This window comes from Argiope bruennichi, chromosome 3, assembly GCF_947563725.1.
Source record: "Argiope bruennichi chromosome 3, qqArgBrue1.1, whole genome shotgun sequence".
Classification (NCBI taxonomy): Eukaryota; Metazoa; Arthropoda; class Arachnida; order Araneae; family Araneidae; genus Argiope; species Argiope bruennichi.
Genome location: NC_079153.1, coordinates 80,003,391 through 80,013,893, shown reverse-complemented (window position 1 = coordinate 80,013,893; position 10,503 = coordinate 80,003,391). Strand labels below are relative to the sequence as shown.

The 10,503-nt window shown below is 31.4% G+C and overlaps 3 non-coding genes across 3 annotated transcripts; all 3 read left to right on the top strand.

The window, feature by feature from the left end:
* Nucleotides 1–8,768: 8,768 nt before the first annotated feature.
* Nucleotides 8,769–8,854, top strand: LOC129964369 (small nucleolar RNA snR60/Z15/Z230/Z193/J17). The gene has a single exon (XR_008784149.1). It is a non-coding gene; the product is annotated as a small nucleolar RNA snR60/Z15/Z230/Z193/J17 (small nucleolar RNA).
* Nucleotides 8,855–9,235: 381 nt separating this feature from the next.
* On the top strand, nucleotides 9,236–9,319 carry LOC129964372 (small nucleolar RNA snR60/Z15/Z230/Z193/J17). Its single transcript, XR_008784152.1, has one exon. It is a non-coding gene; the product is annotated as a small nucleolar RNA snR60/Z15/Z230/Z193/J17 (small nucleolar RNA).
* An 815-nt stretch (nucleotides 9,320–10,134) lies between these two features.
* LOC129964370 (small nucleolar RNA snR60/Z15/Z230/Z193/J17) lies at nucleotides 10,135–10,221 on the top strand. Its single transcript, XR_008784150.1, has one exon. It is a non-coding gene; the product is annotated as a small nucleolar RNA snR60/Z15/Z230/Z193/J17 (small nucleolar RNA).
* Nucleotides 10,222–10,503: the final 282 nt, after the last annotated feature.

Here is a 10,503-nt window from a genome sequence, read left to right as displayed (position 1 = left end):
ATCACCAGAACGAAATTTGGCAAACCAATTTTGACACTGCCGTTTTTTTAAGGCTTCGTCACCATAAACAGCACATAACTTTTTATGAGCTCGCGATGCGTTTTTCCCTTTGCGGAAATAAAAAAGCAAAATATGACGAAAATGTTCCTTTTGATTTTCCATTTTTCAACGAACGCCAAATGAAAACTACGCAACCGATCAAAAAACTTTTTTTTCTGATTGACAGCTGAATTGCCAACTATCAAATAACAAAATGTGTTTTACATTTGTACTACGTCTACAAACCTAAAAATTCAACTGACTATGAGTGAAATCCGCAATTACTTAGTTGCCAACCCAATAATTAGAGTCAAGGGCTAAAGATCTTAATATAGAATGCAGTTTCTTTACAAATTGATTCAAAATAATGCAGATTAAAATAAAATGTTATAAAAAAAATTATTTCAATTTGATGTTGATAGCTTCTAATAAACTTTACTGTCCCCTATTAGCATAACATATTGTACGGTATTTCCTTAATATTCGATATTCTGAATATCGAAAAGTATCGCGTATATTTCAACAATGTTGTTGAATATTTTGTGCAAATAACGACGACTCAACGCCCTCCCATCCACCTGGTAATCAAAATGCTATTCTGATTAGAGACTATTTCTCCAAAATTTGAAGCTCTTTCCCAATTGATCTTAGATATTCTGTCACAAGCTTTCGTTGTCATTTTCTTTTTTCGTAGACCTTAGATGGTTGTCAACAGCGGCGGATTTTTGACTAATGCAGCTGTTTAGGGGATTTGATTGGGAAAAAAGTAAAAGATTTATATACATAATTTATACGGATTAAAAGGGTGTAGAGTAATATTAACTCCCTTCCAAGTATAATTGGTCAGGTACCTCTTTATTTCATTGCGTTTAGTTCATTATTGCCAAACTTAATACAAATATAAATGCTTCACTGTTCTCTCTGTGAATAACGAATCCTTGTGTTAGAGCTCTGTAAGAAATACCATTTGATCTAAAGTTATCAAATTCGATATTTATACATTATGAAGGATGCAATTATGCATCTATCGGCAGATTTTTTTTTCTTTTTGAGACTGCAGTTAGAATTTTTTTTGTTAATTAAAAAGTAAGCGAGATTTTGGCGCTTTTTCCGCCGCAGCTCCCCAAAATAGAGTTGCGCGAAATTTATTTTTGCACCCTTTTAAAATGTAAAAAATTGTCTTTTTAATAATGAATGAATTTAATTGCCAGCACAATTTTTTTCGGAGTTCTGACAAAAAAACAGAAACTTAAGTAAAAAATATTTTTTGCTTCTTAAGTTTCAGTAATAGATTCCAGTTGCATACTAGTTTAAACCGTTTTCATTGTTTCATGAAATGCTAGTCATCTTTGTCCGATCAGCTGGTTTGCTAAGATAAATGGATACAAAAATTTTCATTTAAATATTTTACATAACTTGCTCTTAACCTTTTCAATTCTAATATCATTTGAGTTCAGGTACCTCGAACTGCTGGAGCTCCTGAGTTTCTCCTTCAAAGATAGTACATATTTTCTACCCCTCCCCACAGTAAAAAAACATGTAATGATAGCCGGTGTTTCTAAAGAGCTTATGCACGAAAGAGGGTCCCGCTTAGTAAATGGCTATTAAGCAAATGTACATTCAGACATCTTTACAGAGTTCCCAAAAAACTTCCCCTAAGTTCATCTCGGCTAGCACCTCTAATGAAGCAAGCACACACCTGGGATATCCAATCAAATACATTTAACGAAAGGAAGAGAAAAATTCACAATGATAACTAGGCGTCTCCGACGTTCGCCGTAGTTTCATTAAATGGATGTTTGGAGATTTTCAGTATTGATAAAGTTAAAAACTACTTCAGTAAAATATCTTTAAACTTAAATATGTAGCATGTAATATTTTAAAAGCCTTACACGGTTTCTTTCATATTACAATGCATTTTAACCAAAATGTGAAAAACAGAAACTTCCAACTAATATGAGAACTTTCTTGATGAAGATAAATTTATAATTTTATTTATTATTATAAAATATAAAGGAAAATTAACTCGTGCTTCTGTGAAATGCTGTATAAACAATCGCCTTACACGTTGATTGATATGAGGTGGTGCACCATCCTGCATAAAAATGATGTCTTGAAGGCATCCACGCTGTAGAAGAGTTGGGATTACAAAATACCTCAACATATCATGGTACTGTTGTCCTGTGACGTAACAGGTTTGGATTCCATTTGAAGTTATCTCTTCAAAGAAATACCATCCAATGATAAAGGTAGCTATAAAACCACATCATATTATCACTTTTTCAGGATGCAAGGGTTGTTCCTAGATAACATGAGGGTTTTACTTTGCCCAAATTCGACAGTTGTGGGTGTTAACTTGCCCATTGAGGCAAAAGTGGGCCTCATCACTCCACAGAATGTTCCATGGCTAAGTTTTGTCAACCACCATTCGAGAAAGGAACTGAAGTGCAAAAGTTTTGTGGACCTCTAAGTACCCCGTCCTGCGACAGGTGCACAGACTTGATTTTGCATGGATAAAAATGTAAAATCTGCCTTACGATTTTTCGTACAGTTGAATATAGCATATCCAGAACACGGGAAACAATTGGCAAACTCACACTATTATGCGGCGACTGACTGCTTACTTCAAAGAGCGCGGTCGCAGAATTTTCGACGCCTGAAGACGGGATTTGAATTCTCTAGCTGGAAGAATGCCACGTTGCCCAGTTTATTCAAATTTATGCGTCATCTTGCGTAGGGCACCTGGAGACATTGGACCTCTTCGTATCTGCTTTATACGACGAAATTCTTTTAGAGTGAACCGGAGTTTTGTTAGTTCTGGAAGGACAATTTCACCAGTTTTTCTTGCGTAGGCATGACGAGGAGAGAAGAAACTAATGTTCGTGCAGAATCCGCCTTCTTTTTTCCAAAGAAAAATAGATATGCGCTGGTAATAGACATGCGCTGTAACGCAAATTATGTTTCACATTTTCAATATATGCCATTTGTGTAACAGCACCATCTAATGGTGAATTTTTGTACTAATTTTTTTTAAATTAATAAATGTAAAGCGCATCATTTGAATAATCTAATTCAAATTTTGTCTTATTTGGACCAATAGAACGCATTTTAGAGCCCTCTGAAAGGAGTAACTTATTTCTTGCTAACCCTGTATATTTTTCTCCCTCTCTCTCTCTTTCTCTCTCTCTCTCTCTCTCTCACACACACACTAATATATATATATATATATATATATATATATATATATATATATATATATATATATATATATATATATATATACAGAGAGAGAGAGAGGGAGGGATATATCTATATATATCCTATAACTTCCTTATGAATTGGAATTTTCATCTTTCAAGAATTTCCGTCTTTTTAAGATGATCAATTTTTGCATTAAAAATTTTTCTGTCTAGAAGTTATTGGCTAAAAAATGATTTTCAACCTCTAACTTTATAATTTTTGGCGTTAGTAATTTATGTTTCTATTTTTTTTGGGAGGGGATAAAACTTTTATCTTTACTTAAAAACTTTAAAGCTTTTCAATAATATAAACTTTGTATATGATTGAAAAGTTTGTATATTCTTTTTTATATTTGTTATCTTAATTTTTTTTATTTTGCAATAAATATTGAATTATGCGATAGAAATAAAATCATTATATGTGATTGCTTCAATAAGTAGTATTTCATCGTTTTTTTCTAAGGATTGAAAGGAATTTGAAAATAGTAACTTAAGGTATCTACTCCTTTCTAGCTTGCAGAGAGGAATATTTTTTCATTATTTTTTAATGAAATTTTTAAATATGATACACACTTTACTATAATAAGTTCAAGCTAAATTTATTGAATAATATGCTTGACAAACAGGGTTTTTCTGGTAATTCTTTAAATAAAACAAGAAATCTAGCCCACCTTTAATTGCGTTATCTGGACAATAATTACCAGTAATTATGTTTTTATTATGATGATGAAACTGAAACTGATGTCATAGAGCTGATCTCCATAAGAAACTTTCATATGTTGTTGTTTCTTATGGCACTTGCCATGGACAAGCCCACTGTTACGAAGACAGCGATTTTCAGCCGGAGGGGGAGAGTCTCTCGTTTTTTCAGTAGCGCCAACTAGGGCCAAGAGAACGACTTTGCTACTACACACGTCACAACCCTTTTTACGGGGCGGATTTCATTCGCTCATCCATAGACCGTAATTTAGAACTGAATCAGAGACCGATCACGCCTGATCCAGTACCCCCAGTGGTGTTACTCTCGACATGGAGGACTTTGTGACAACGACAGACTTATACGCGCGCCAGCCACCAAGCACGCGGGAAATATTTGGCCGGCGGGGTTTGAACTCACAACCTTAAGGTGGGTTCAGACGAGGCTTATTATTGCGCGCAATAGAAGGTCACGCCTACTTCAGGAAAATCACGTGACTGCAACGGGACAATGGCAAATGGTTGTCCCGTCGGGACAACTATTAGCCATTGTCCCATCAACGTTGTCTCAACTGTTCACACGGGGACAATAGAGGGACAACAGTAGAGAGACAACGATTGCGCGCAATAAAAAGCCTCGTGTGAACCCACCTTTAGGGACGCGAATCCAACGCTCTACCAACCAGGCTATCCCGGCCTAAACTTTCATGTACACGCAATGAGCGGAGCATATGTAAGATGATTAAACTAACACTGAGTTGAATGTCTGGCAATTTCAAGGTATCATGGATACGAAGTTATATCTAAGCAATTTAACTGAAATAAAAGATAACCAATATTCTCGGCGAATCAGTTGTTTGCCAAAGGTGACTTTATCCAAAGGTATTTAATAATAATATTATGTATAAAAGTAGGTAATAAAGATGAATGTGTGTGTGTACCTGTGAAAATGTGTGTTGGTACTATATGAAATAGACCGTTTGATCTAAAGTTACCAAACCTCATCCATATATTTTTTGGATTGTGGATATATGCAGGTCAGAGAAATTTTTAGAATTTTCCGTTAATTAAAAATTAAGTTAAATGCTGGTGTTTGTTCGCTATAATTTCCGAAAACCTTGCACCACACAAAATTACTTTTACATCATTTGAAAATTTAAAAAAAATCATATATTTTCAATAATATCAGATTTTTTTGTCGAATATTTTTTATATTTTAATTAAATTTTTATAATTATTTTAAGCGTATTTTAGAACAATATATTTCATTGCTGAACTAGAATTCAACAAGTTCATTGCCATTAATATTTCACCCTGGCTTTTTTTTTCATTGTTGGTAATCAGATTGAAGATTCAGGCATTTTTCATATTGAGTATGTTACAATATAAGAGACGTTCTTAATAAGATATTTTGAATACTGTGGTAATGACAGCTAAAATTTAAACTTTAGAAGTAAGCAATGATAAATTTTAATGCTCTTACTTTTAAAACGACTTTTATAGCATTACTCTTTTATCTTGATATTTTACATTACATCCTGAACTTTATTTTTATTAAATCAGAGAAACTTATTGAAAAATTTTTTATATTCTTCATGCTATTGGGACTTTCACGTGCAGGATATTTGCGAACCCGAATGCGATATTGCGAATTTGAATCATAAGCCTCCAAGGTGAATGAAATCAGATTTACTTTGATCTTTTTACATTTTTCTTATAAAGTATTTATTTTATAACTTAAAATTTGGCATCGTTTCTCCACCTTTCTATATTAATTTATTGTAGTTTTCGCAGTGAAAAATCCTTTGTACTTAATTTTTCAATCTGTTTGCAGAAGATGCTATAATTCTTTTTAGGTCCACACTAATTCATTCCCTATCTTGATTCACATTCTATTTCATCTTTTATTTCCAACTCTGCTATTCATTCACGATTAATATATTTATATATGAAGTACAAGTTGGGTTCAATGGTGTAAAAGCACACCAAAAATTGCAACAAAAAAAAAAAAAAAAAGAAGGTTCAAAATTATAAAAAAGGGCACGAGCTGCCCTTCCTGTTGATGATATGTCGGACAAAAAATATCTTGAATGAGAAATACTCTTCAATAAAAAATTTTTGCGATTTTCTCTCTATTGATGAATATTTCTCTCTATATTCCTTCTTTCAACAAATTCCGAAATTTACTTTATACACGTTGATAGTTGAATCCTCAAAAGTCTAAGGCATAAAAACCTGATATCACTGTTAAAACATGTTTAAAGATAGAATATCTTATTGCTTTTAGTCAATATTACAACATCAAATTTTCGAACATGTGTGTCACATTTCTGAAAGGAAGCAAGACACATCATTATTAAAACTCAGTCGTATTAAAACTCAGCCCGCATCAAGAAATAATGCCCAAGAAAATTAAAGGGATTGATAATAAGATATGCTTTTGTCCATTCCTTCCAGTATTCATAAAATAGTTATCACCAGAAAAAAGAATAGTATTAATAATAAATAGTGCATCAATCGTGTAACTTTTTTTATAGATCAGAGTAATTAATAAATTTCGGTTTTCAGTTTTTTTTTTCTATCCTTTTTTTTCGAGGAAATATATTCTTTAAAAATACTAGGAAAAGTAATTTATCCCAATAATTTAAAAGGTGGTTTTCTTAAGATTTTAAAATTAAATTTTCTGTTTTTTTTAATTAATTTTTTTTGTTTTAATTGATGATTTGCTAACAAGCCATTATTTAGATAATGATCTTCGAATATTTTCTCAATCACATAAATACTGTTTTTTTTTTTTTCTTTTGTTTTTTTTTTAGCTAAATAGTTCTGTTATTTTTAACATATTCTTTGCAATTCCTGGTTTGATGCTGAACAAATCATTGATTAATTATTATGTGAGAATTTAATGTTGATTTGGTTTGAGGTTTTTGAAGCCCCAAAATGCGCGGGCAGAAAAATGGCAATTTATCGCTGTTGAGGCATTAATTTTTGGCTTTTAGAGTTATAAGAAATAAGAATAAGATGGTTGTCACATTTGATGAATTATCACCAACAAAAAGTTACAACGTAGCGTGAATGTCCGTCATGTACCCGATTCTACTGTCTGGCTAATAAAGTGCAGCGTAGTATGAAATTATTGTCCGAAGAAGCGCAAAGAAAAAAATGGGAATCAACACGAAACAGCCAGAGGAGGTATCAAAAGTTACATATATATAATTGTTTTTTCAATTAGAAATTTTTCTAGTTGGCAAAAAGAGTTTTGGAGCTCGAAAGATTTTGAAATGAAAAAAGTTGACTATTGTGCTGTGCAATAGTCACGTGATCATTCCAAACCGATTTAAACAAGATTTTCGTAAAAATAAATAAATAAATAAAATTTTAAAAAAAATTTAGCTTTGAGATAAAGGTGAGGAGTTCGGATGGTTTTGAGATGGGAGGAAAAAATTACAATCCATCGTTTTCTATATATCGACGCATGTGTAATCTGATAGTCACATGATTGTTTAAAACCAATTTAAACTGGTTTTTCAAAGAAAAAAAAAAGGCCTTTAGAACAAATTTTTAAAACTCTATTGATTTTGAGATGATCAGAAATCATCTCTTTTTTTTTTTTTTTTGTTAGTGATTGCGAAATATGAGTCATGAGTTTTTCTGTCGGATTGATACCACGTGACTCAAAAAATTTTTTTTTCTCACATGATAACTTAAAATTTGATATAGCTGATTTCAATTTTTTTAAGCTAAATTCCTTTTTTACATTCAGTATCTTGTTTTTAGTCTGCTAATATTTCGAATATATGCAAGATTTTATTCCTCTCACCTTATCGTCATTCTGATTGGTCAAGGGGAGCCGTATGATCTCCTTTCGACGAATGGCATACTTCAGTTAAATTCACAGTTAAAATTATTATGCGTTCTACAGAGAAGTGTAAAAATTTTAGCAGGATCGTTCATTTACTTCTGGGGTTTGCTGAGGTAAGTTGAACAATCTTGGAAATGAGATGGAACTTGTGCTCAACACGAGCGTTAGGCATAAGTTGCTTTTTTCATCATGATTTTCTCGATTTTTTTAACTTATAATGTTAACTTTATATTTTAACTTAGTTTTACAGCAGTCAGATAATTTTATTAACTGATTCTGCAAAAATAAATATCTTTTAAATAAGTTCTATCGCATCGACTCTTGTATCTTATTCATTTAACGTATGTTCATAATCTTTTTGAATCTTGACACTAACTGCTAAATCTGTTAAGATTTTTTTTCCTAATTGATGAATGTTTCAATTTATTTACTGTGGAATGATTATTTTCTTAAAAGATTGTAAAAGTGTTTTATCCTATGCCTCGGTGATTCGGCAATCGTTCTAACTTGGTTTTAGCAATTTTTCTTATGATGATAACAACGACGGTCTTCTGAAATATTACATGAGAGACATTTCGTTATCTGAAGGTAGTGATCTGAATTTGATGACGGCTCAAAATCATATTCATTTATGATAGAAAGGCATGTCCGATTTTTTTTTCTTTTTCTGAATTGTAAAAATAATTGAATTTATTTTAAATTGAATCGCACGTTGCTATTTCCTAATGTGACTAATGGCCTTTGTTTTAGTAAGTAATTTCGTTCAGGATTTTTTCCCAGCAAATTTTTACCAAGGTTTATTTTAGTTTTATGATGACTGCATTTGCTACTCTTGATTGTAAAATGATGAAAAAAAAGTACCACCAAGAAAACATGTCTGAAACTTATTCGAAATATTGCTTTTCATGGTCTCTTATTAAAGTTAGATTATCATTATACTCGTGATGATAACATAGTTCAGCTGAGTAAACCATGCTGATTTCATTTTAATGTCTTTCGCTCCTATCTGAAGTATAATGTCCTGTTATAAAATTAATATTTTACATCTAGTAATTAGTTGCCTTTTTTGTAAATTGTATTTCTTTATAGTTTTTTTTGTAACTTTTATATGAATAATTGCGATTGTTTAGAACCGAATATGCACCTATCTTGGTAAGTGGAAAGCTCATTTTGAGCTCGTCTAAAAGATTAGGTGCTATATGAAAAGATTGACCCCACAGGATATATTTCACAATAAATATATCCCACTAATGTTGAATCGACAATATTTTGGAAGATTTTAATAACAAGTAGGCTTATATGATGAAATACAAATTACTGAAGTTACTGTGATTTTTTAAAAATTAGCTCTATCTGATTTGACTACTTTTGTTTCCTATATTATATATGTACCCTTTCATATGTACTAATGATGATATTATAGTTCAGCTGATAATCTATGCTGACTTCCTACTTTGTCTTTCGCTCCTATCTGAAGTAATGAAAATGCAATTACATAATTGCTCTGCGATTTTTTCCTTTGCTGTGTTGCTTTTGTACCTAAGTCTGAGCAAACAGTTGTTAGTGTTCTCAAAATATATTAGCACAATATTTTAGACGGTGATGAATAGAAAGTCTCGTTCGTATGAACCTAGTGATTTAATTTCTTTTTGAGCTGAGTCTGAAATACAAGGACTTAGAAATCTTCAGTTTAATGATGATTAAACAAGCATATGTCTGATTATGATGAAAATTAATGTCTGAATACTGATTTATCTTTAACATTTTTTTTACAATATCATTTGGCTTGATGTTTCGCCATTATTTGCTATGATGACTTTTTAATGAATTTCTTCACCTGATCTCTGATGAAAATCTATTATCTGAGCTTTACTTTCACTTTGTAACTACTTGTTATGAATTTATGGGCATTAACTATTTAATGATGAATGACATTGTCAGTTCTGCTACTGAATGCAAGTGAAGACAAAATATTTCTGATGTGTTAAATGCCATATAGATTTTATATGCAATTGATTTTTGGTATGTTATTCCCTTTTTTTTAAAATTCTACATAAATTTACAGATGATTAATACTTTCACTTTGGTCCGTGTTTCTGAATATTGTGATGATATAGTGAATATGATGTACAAAAAAGTTTCTAGTAGGATGTATAATTATCGGTCTTAACTCCAACTTACTATTCCAGTGTTTATTAAATGGCTATCTTTTCTGTTATAGAAAATTGTCTACTAGTTTAAAAAAAATGAAGGTACAAATTTGTATACAATATAAATTAATATTTGATGTCTGTGTAGTGTATACTTATGATGATATTATAGTTCAGCTGACTATCCATGTTGACAATAGATCTAAATGTCTTTCGCTCCTATCTGAAGTATGCACTATTCTGAAATGATTTTACTGTTGATCAAGGTAGTCGGATATGTAACACTATTTATTCTGAATAAATACAAAATTCAGTTAATTGCTGTTTCCTTTGAAAGTGTTTTGATTTTTTTCTTTAAAAACTAAAGTTAGTGCTGGAAATGATTTTATTCATGAAAATCAAAATCTTGTATATTTTATATGGTATTAATTTTTCTCTGAATATTTGTCAGTTCTGCTACTGAATGTTAGTGAAGACAAAAAATTGGATGAGAATTATTGTTTTGGGGATTTTAAAT